Below are 9,668 nucleotides of genomic sequence, written 5' to 3'. Positions count from 1 at the left end.
TAATGTGTTGTGCTCACTGTTTATGTAACTTCTATTTGGATTGACAAAGCTTGCAATTTCAATTTAACTATCACCTGACATCACTGAATGGGACCCTCCCATATAGCATTATCAACAAAGCCCATCCCCAAAAAGATAAAAACAGAAACAAAACCAAAGCAAGCCCACCTTTTCCAATCCCAAGGGGATGAACGCTTTGCCGGTGCAGGCTAAGTTGTGGACCGACAGTAAATACGATCCTATAGTTAAAAAGCAAAGATGGGAATAAAAGCTATCAGCCAAGAAATGCTTTGTTTTCCCGCCACCAAATCTACCATGCTTTTCTATGTGTACCTATATATTTGGCCTCCTACTTCCCACTAAACGGAAGGCACAACTCTGCAATGAATTAGTGCTACATGTTGAGTTTTGGCCATCAGAATGTGACCAATGGGCTATGGATCCAGGCAGTTAGGAGTCTGTACGTTTTCCACATGCCTTCTCTCTCCAGCCTCGATGGCTGTAAGTGATAGATTTGTAGATGGCATTGTTACAAGTTGCAAGGAGCATAGATCCTGACTCACTGACTGGAGATAGCCTGTTCTAACGGACGTAGATGGCAATGGGTTTTGTCAGCTTTTCAATGATTTCATAAATTTTCAAGAACTACTATATGTTGCATGCTTGGCTGTGCTCTTCTGTATGTCAACTTTTCCTTAATTTTAGCTTTTCATTTTTCTCTATATTGATCATATCCCTTAAAAAAAGGTAAGGGCATGGTGGGGTTATGGACATCGGGGAAGGTATGTGCTATGGTGAGTGCTGTGAAGTGTGTAAACCTGGCGATTCACAGATCTGTACCCCTGGGGCTAATAATACATTATATGTTAATAAAAATATTTAAAAAATTAAAAAAAGGTAATGGCATTGAAAATAATTTAATTTGGTTTTAATCCAGCATTTTCCAAAGTGTTTTTCAAGAAGCACTACTTTTGGGAGATATTAATACATATACCCAAACAGAATTTCCAAGCCTTTATAATTTTGGAAAATATTACATTCTATAGATCTGCCTTGGAGACACTTGGCATATATTATCATATTAAAGGCTCTGAGCAGAAGTGCAAGAAAGAAGCCAAAGTTACTTTTTCCAGGTGCTTGTACATTTGTTGACCGTTAACTTTTTTCCTGCAAACATTTCTTAGAAGTAGTTCCATTTGTAGGGTGCCTGGCTGGCTCAGTTAATAGACCATGTGACTCTTGATCTCAGGGCTGTGAATTCCAGCCTCAAACTGGGTGTAGAGATTACTTAAAAATAAAAAAATCTCCCCTGGGGCTAATAATACATTATATGTTAATAAAAATAAAAATTAAAAAAAATCTTTTTAAAAAAGATTTATGTATTTTACTCTAAAGAGGGGGCAAGGGACAGAGGAAGAGAGAGAATCTCAAGCAGACTCCTTGCTGAGTGCAGAGCCCATTGTGGATCTCAGTCTCCCAACCCTGAGGGTTGAGCTCAATGGACTGAGCCACCCAGGAGACCCTTGAAAATAAAAAGTCTCCAAAAAAAGTAGTTCCATTTGTTGAAAAGTAGTTACAGAGATAGCCTGAGGAAAAAAAGTCCTGTAATTTCACTTAGAAAGATAAATTTTCACCAAAAGAACGTTGCATTGGTCAGAAGTCTACTAAAGAAACATAACCAATAGTTAAATGGGTGTATTAGTTTCCTAGGGTGGTTGTTAAGGTGACCAAAAAAATGAGCGACTTGAAAAAGCAAAAACAGTCTTTTCACACTTCTGTAAAGGCTAGAAGTTTGAATCCAAGGTGTCAGCAAGGTCATGCTCCTTCTAAATGCTATAGGGAAGAATCTTTCCTTAGCTCTTCTGGCTTCTGGGGGTTGCTGACAATCCTTGATATTCCTTGGCTTTCTTCTCTTTGTCTTTTCTGTGTCTTCATATCTCCCTCTCCTCACAGGGGCACTGGTCATTGAATTTAAGGCCCATCCTAATTCAATATGACCTCATCTTCATTTAATTACACCAGTAAAGACCCTGGTTCTGAAGAACTTGACATTCAGAGTATATGGGATTGGAAACTAGGACCTCAACATATCATTTTGGGGACACACTCAAGCTCCAATAGCAGGAAATATTTTTCATCTAAATATCTATCTATCTATCAATCAAAAAATTGGCTTATGCAATTGTAGCATCTGGCTAGGCAAGTCAGAAATATATAGGGCAGGCCAGCAGGCTGGAAACTCTTGGGCAGGAGCTGAAACTATCATCCGCAGGCAGAATTTCTTCTTCATGGAAACCCCAGTTTTACTCTGAGAGCCTTTTAACTGATTGCATGAGGCCCCCCCACACTATCAAGGGTAATTCTCTTTATTGCAAGTAAATTGACTGTAGATGTTAAACACATCTATAAAATGCCTTCACAGCCACATTGAGCTTAGTGTTTGATTAAATAACTAGGTACTACAGCTTAGCCAAGTCGACACAGAAAACTAACCATCAAACATAAAATTGTCAGATCAGGAGACTCCTGATGTTCTAGCACATTCTAAAGCTCTTAGGCACATAAAAGCTTTCTTTTCTTCTTAATTAACAAATTTTTCTTGATCAGCCATGAGGTAATCATTATGAGTCCTGTCTCTGAATGAAAGGGAGAATTGATGTGATGCAACTTAATTGTTCAGAACTAACTTAATTTTAAGAACTTAAACATAATGCCTATTTGGCTGTCTTGAAATCTTTACTTTGAAGTGATCTTAGAGAGTACCTAAGCTATTATTCTTACTTTCTCAATGGGCAAACTGGCCCAGTTTGGGTAAGCACCTTCTCCTATTTTTGCTGACAGGTTCAGACCCAACCTGAGGTAACAACCCAGTCCAGTTCTTTTTTTTTTTTTACTGTGGGTGTCAGATAAACCCAATGGCTTTCTTCTTCCAGTCATTCTACTGTAGGAACATGTGTGTGCTGAGAAATTCCCAGTGCCCCTCTCTCAGGACAGAGAGCTCAACTGCTGGGTGCCGTCCACGCTGCTGGAGAGGAAGATACATGGGCAGGAGGGCACGTCACCCAGCAGAATTCTTTTCTTGCCTCAGACCTTTCAGGACCCTCTTTAAATATGGGTCATGTCTTTCATTGGCATTACATTTGGAACTCAATTTTTAGTCACTCCCGGTACACAAGGTTGGCCTTCCTCTGCATTTCGATGACACTGTATGTACTGATATCCTAGGTGACATGTCTGCATAAATACATGAAGAAGGGAACAGCAAAGGTCATAACTTTTCCTATTACTGAAGATAAAATTTAATGAGCTAGATCACAGGCTGCTTTAAGAACGGCCGTGCCAGGTTAATGGGGCTCTGCTACTGAAGCCAATTACACTTGGTACAATTACATCCTATTCTAATAGCTGTAAGTCAGGGTTACACAAAGATTCTGTCTCTCGGTAATTACTAGCTAGGAAGCAGGTGAGGGGAAACTAAGCAAATTGTCACTGATCATACAAGAGACACACAGAAAGCACAGAGCTTGTAGCTATTCCGGGTGTGTGGGGGTCATCTGTTGCTAAGAAGGAGCTGGCTTCGCAGTCAGAAAGCCCTCTTCTTCTAGCACTGACCAAAAGGATATGTGATTTCAAAGACGCTTTTAGAAAAGTAGCTGAAAAGTGAATAGTAGGAGAGGGGAGGAAGAAGTCAGAAAGCCCTTCTCTATTGAAACTGTTTCCCTGAGGATTGTAAAAGAGGTAGTGGGCTGATATTATTAATTTCTTCCAACCTAAATACAGGGGAGTGTTACCAAAACCCGGAACGATATTGTAAAATTTTAACAAACAGACCTCAAAGATTGACTTAATAAAAGACCTCCTTTAAATTCTCCGCTAGCCTCACCCTGATGCCTATTTACAGGTCCTTTCTTGCGCATGGCTAAAAGGGGTCCATCGAAGAGTCTTCTGACAATTGAAGATCCATCAGAAATATAGATGAAAACACTTCGAAATTTCAAAGTTACAGAATTTTCCTATGATCTCACGGATCACTTTGCACACTATTGATTTTTGAAAAGCCTTCGAGGAACCAACACACCTTCTCCGAGTGAAACACATGTGTTCAGGTTATCAGTGAATAAATATTTAAAGATCCAAGGGAGTGGGGGGTAATGTTTCCTTTCTGAAAGCACCGGTGACATTTATTGGAACTGTGGGAAAGTCATTACAGACAAGGGCAGCTGTATTTCTACGTGCTGCCTTTTGAGTAGAATGATGTTTATAAGGGAATGAGTATTAAATAAATGACACAAGCAAAGTCAATTTTTCAAAATGTTCTTTGTTTCCAAGAGGTTAAAGATTAAAAAAAGTAATTCCTAATATTGGTTGTTCAGACCACAATTGGAAAGACTTCCAGAATGACTCAAGATTTTTAAAAAATCCTTTCAAAGTAATGAGGTAATCTGTGGTAGAGTAGAAACAAAGAGAAGCGAGGGAGGAGGTGGAAGCAGTGTGGAGGCAGATCCTTGCCCTCTGTCCCTTTTCTCTCTCTAAACAAAACTCATTTCCCTAGATTTTTTTTTTTTTTTTACAATCTCCAAAATGTCATTTGTTTTTTTTTTCCTTGTTTAAGATTGCTATCCTTTTCTTGGTTATCTTCCTCAGGGACTCTCCTTAAAGAATTAGATTGTGTAAGTATGCTTAATAACTTGGAAGAGACTTCAGTCATTCCTATCAAAAGTGTCTTGTACAATTGCCCTTTGGTGACAACCCCCTCCCCACCAAGAGCCCTAAATAAACCAAAGGACAGAATACTCTTCCATTTTTCTTCTAGTTCTTTCACTATTCAGTTGTATGTATCATCTCAGTAAGGGAGAAAACCGCACTGAAAGTGTATTGTATTTGAGTTACCCCAGAAATGATGCAGCCATCCTTTCTACTTAATAGATCCAATGCCGATCTATGTTAGATAATTGCAGTGTTCTGAAAGTGCTGATTCTCTATAAAGGCAAACAGATATTCTTCTTTAATATTTAAATGACTGTGGCTATTTGGAGAATATAATGGTCAGCCCGGTCATTCACATAAGTGCTGGACAGTAGAGGAGAGAAAACAGGAGAAGTTCTACTTAAAAAAAAAAAAAGAAGAAGAAGAAGAAATATATATACTAGTGGTTTGTCCTAATACCAATAGATTCGCATTAGAAACAAAACTAACCAAAGTCACAAAGGAATGACCTTCTCACTGGCAGAATTAAACTTTCTTAAAGTGGACTTCAAGAATCACCCAGATCCATTCATATCCTGCAGTCTCCTTACTCAAGAATGTTCCACAAACCAGAAGGCAAAAGAACATCAGCTTTGGGGGACATCTGGATGACTTGGTCAGTTAAGCGTCTGCCTTCGGCTCAGGTTATGATCCCAGGGTCCTGGGATCGAGCCCTATATCGGGCTCAGTGGGGAGTCTGCTTCTCCCTCTGCCTCCCCCCCTCAATTCATGTGCTCTTGCTCTCTCTCTCTCAAATAAATAAAAATATTTAAGAAAAAAGAAAGGCAAAATTTCAAGCTTCACCTCAGACCTCTGCATTTTATCAAGTCATTTGTAAGTACATTAAAGCTTAAAAAGCACTGCCCCAGACACAACAGACCATGAGGTTCTAGGGTCTACTTGCGCTATAATTTCTCCAAAAGAACATTTCAGACTTTCCAGATTCAATTCCAGATTCAGTTTCATGAATCTTCCAGTCGGTCCATTCTCTGGTTTGTCTCTGTATTCTGGGCAGTGAGAGCCATTAGTGGTAAATGACTACTAAGGACAGGATGGCCTTTAGTGGAACAAACACTAAGCTTGGCGTCAAAGAGAATTATGTTCAATTCCTGACTCACCACTAGCTGTGTGAACTTGAACAGGATGCTTTAGCTCTTTAGTCGTCATTTCTCTCACTTACAAAATTGGGTTAATACTCCCGGTGTCACAGATTTGTTAAGAGAATGGACTGAGATGACGCAAGCAGAGTGCTTAAATAAATCTCTAGGTTTGATCTCTTGCCTGAGGACCATGTCTACATTTCCGCCCAGAGCCTCGATATGAACTTCCCTTCTCTGATTCATTTTGTAGTTTGCTGCCTCAAAAGTATTAGGCAACTTTGCATCAGTTATATTCTTATATTTGAGGCTCACATTTCCACAAAGCAACAACCTCTTAGGCCTCATCACAGACTCAACATGATAATTTAGGTGAAACAATTTTCCCCAAAGCTTACTGCAATTAGAGAACCCCGGAGTTGTTTCATGACCATCTGTCGAACTGTGACTTGGAGAGCACTGAATCCCATATCACAAACTAATTGATCCAAAGGACTCTTCTCATTTAGACTGCTGGACGACTGGGCCGTGTTTGCCCAGCACAAGCCTGGTTTACTCTTGTTTATCCAGGTGTGATCATTAATACCCTCAATTTCACTTTAAAAGAGGTCTCCTAGCTTGTATGAGAAATTACACAGTCAGCTATAAGCAGATGACTTTAGCTTTCCAAAGCTAAACAGCAAGTGTGGAAGAAACGTTACACTGGTTCCCTTGCTTTGCCTGAGCAGTTCTTCAAAAAGTTGCTTCTGATAGAGAACCCTATATATTGCATCGGGCTTCCCAATCCTATGCGTGGTCTGCTGACTCTCTGTTGGCATTCAGGACCCTTTTACGTTCTGCCCTGTAGCATCCCCTCGATCGCACAGGATGCGAACTTGGGATCTCCCAGCTGAGTTCCACAGAATCTTAGTCACTGGCATGAGCTTTGGGGTGCAAATGAGAAGCACAGGTACCTTTGCCGCTTCTTCTGCAAGAGGCAAGCAGACTCTGGGATCAAGTTTGTGATCGCGTTGTGATTTCAAACAGAGGGTGTTTTTTCATTGCACGCTCTGCATCTCCCAGCCACGTAAGCGGCTTTGAGGCTGAAGGTGATCTGTGAGGTTGGTAGTGACTTCCTGCAGATCCCTAACCCCGGGCAGCATCATCTCTCTAAGCCACTGCTTGCCTGTCCCTGCCTTATTCCTGCCAGGGCTTTGTAGTTTGCTTGCTTATTGATGTTCTAACACATCTATTGAGCTATAATTGATCTAATTAACCCTCTCCCTCCTCTTTGTCCCCCAGCCCCGGGCAGCTAATGATCTGCTTTCTGTCACTATAGATTAGCTTACATTTTTAAGTTTTACATACAAATGGAATCTTACAGCATGTACTCTGTTTTGTGTGGCTTCTTTCACTCTTTAATGTTTTTTTGAGATGCATTAATGTTGTTGCACGTATCAGATTCCATTACTCTGTATTACTGAGTGGCATTCCAGTCTATGAAAATACCTTATTCACCCACACAACCCACTGATGGACATTTGCACTCATTTTTTTTCCAGTTTTAGTTATTACAACTAAAGCTACTAGGAACCTTCCTACAAGTCTTTGTAGAGACATGTTTTCATTGCCCTTGAATAAATAATTTAAGATTGCAGTGGCTGGCTCTTTTTCGTAGTACATCAAAGGCAGCGGGCTGTTAGGACAAAGCTGAACACTCTTTCCCAGCTCCTAGCTGCCAGAAAATCACTAAAGTGGACGATGAACATAAACTTTGTATCTTATGTGAGAAGTGTATGGCTACAGAAGTTGCTACTGATGCTCCAGGAAAAATGGAAGGTTCCGTGGTCTGAATCAGTGGTAGCAATGACAAGCAAGCCTCCTGCAGGAATTGCGGTGTCTTGACCCATGGCCGTGTCTGGCTGTTGCTGAGTAATGGGAATTCCTGCTACAGACCAAGTAGGACTAGAGAACAAAAGTCTGGGGTTGCTCTATGGATGCCAGTGTTTTCAGTTTGGTCATTGTAAAAAAAAGGGGAGGGGGAGAAGGATATTCCTGGACTCATGGATACTACTGTGCCTCATCACCTGGGGCCCAAAAGAGCTAGCAGAATCTGCAAATTTTTTGATCTCTCTAAAGAAGATGATGTCCACGAGTATGTTGTGAGAAATGTCCTAAACAAAGAAGGTAAGAAACCTAGAACTAAAGCACTTAAGATTCAGCATCTTGTAACTCCACATGTTCTCCAACACAAACATCTGTGTACTACTCTGAAGAAACAACAGACGAAGAAAAATAAGGAAGAGGCTGTAGACTATACTAAACTTTGGCCAAGAGAATGAAGGAAGCCCAAGAAAAATACCAGCAACAAATTGCCAAGAGATGGAGGCAGTCCTCTTTGAGACCTTCTATCTCTAAGTCTGAGTCTAGTCAAAAATGAGATTATCTAGAATAACAAATAAGATCAGAGTTTTTTTTTTTTAAAAGAGTGCAATGGGGGGCGCCTGGATGGCTCAGTGGGTTAAGCTGCTGCCTTCGGCACGGGTCGTGATCTCAGGGTCCTGGGATGGAGTCCCACATCGGGCTCTCTGCTCAGCAGGGAGCCTGCTTCCCTTCCTCTCTCTCTGTCTGCCTCTCCGTCTACTTGTGATTTCTTTCTGTCAAATAAATAAATAAAATCTTAAAAAAAATTTTTTTAAAAAAAAAAAAGAGTGCAATGGCTGGATCATAGGGAGTTTTGTTCAACTTTTGTAGAAAATACCAGTTTTCCTAAGTGCTTGCACTATTTTATAGTGATTGTACCATTGTCTATGATTTCTAGTTGCTTTGTGTCTTCACCAATGTCTGTAACTGTCATTTTAATTGTATCTATTCTAATAGGAGAGAAGTAGGATGATCCACAACTCCATGAAGACTTAAAAATGGCCACATTAACCTGGAGGATCTTAGGTAAGAGAAACAAAGTACTAGGTAATGGTGAAGGGTGAGAGAGAAGAGAATGAATCATGGAATAGTGGTGGCCATGGGAATGACTTGGAGAAAATACCTCTCCTTGCTTTGTGAGCCTCCAGAATTGAATGAGGAGTGATAAGGAAGGTTAACAGGTCAGTGTGAGAAAGCTCTCTAGAGGGTTAAAGAAAGCTCCTTTCATCCAACCAGAGAACCTTAGCCTCCCCAGAATCACACCCACAGAGGTGTTAAGAGTGGTACTTGGTGATTTCAAAGCCATATCATGCCTTCCCCAGTATCCGCCATGCTATATTGATGTCCAAAGAGGTGCTCAGTGACATCTAATGTGCCCAACTGGCTGGGTAGTGCTTAGGTGATAAATCAAACTGAAGAACATGGCTCCTCATTCCCTGGGGACAGTACATATAGGCAGGTCAGAGGCTCTGGGTTAGGCTGGTTCTTGCCTTCATCATGGCTAAGGTAACCAGGAAAACACAGGGGCCTGGGATAGTTATAATACAACCAACCCCAAGGACCAAAGGGAGGAAGATGAGAAAGACCCTCTGTCAAGCGAGGTCCAGAGATGGTGTCAAGGTGAGATGACTTCCTCTTTGTCTCCCAAGTCCTTTACCCTATTTCTGCCTGGCACAAAGCCCCTCATCGGTCTCCATCCTTTTTCATGAAGGCCCCCCTTCCCGTTTAGTCCTCATGCTCTTTCTCCAGACTAATGCCCTGGCCTCACTCTCTTGCCATCCAGGCACCAAGAACAACCAGGAAGACCAAAATATCCTTCAAGGGAACCCGAGAAAAGCAGTCTGAGACTTCTACCATTCATTCAAAAAAGCTGAAAAGAGCATAAAGCCAATATGCAACTGTCACCATATGCTGAATTGAAAT

General features: G+C 41.0%; 1 pseudogene; it reads left to right on the top strand.

Annotated features, from left to right (window-relative positions):
• Positions 1 to 495: 495 nt before the first annotated feature.
• On the top strand, positions 496 to 8,262 carry LOC116582384 (annotated as a pseudogene).
• Positions 8,263 to 9,668: the final 1,406 nt, after the last annotated feature.

Source organism: Mustela erminea, chromosome X (assembly GCF_009829155.1).
Source record: "Mustela erminea isolate mMusErm1 chromosome X, mMusErm1.Pri, whole genome shotgun sequence".
In the NCBI taxonomy this organism is placed as follows: Eukaryota; Metazoa; Chordata; class Mammalia; order Carnivora; family Mustelidae; genus Mustela; species Mustela erminea.
This window is presented reverse-complemented; position numbering and strand designations above follow the sequence as displayed.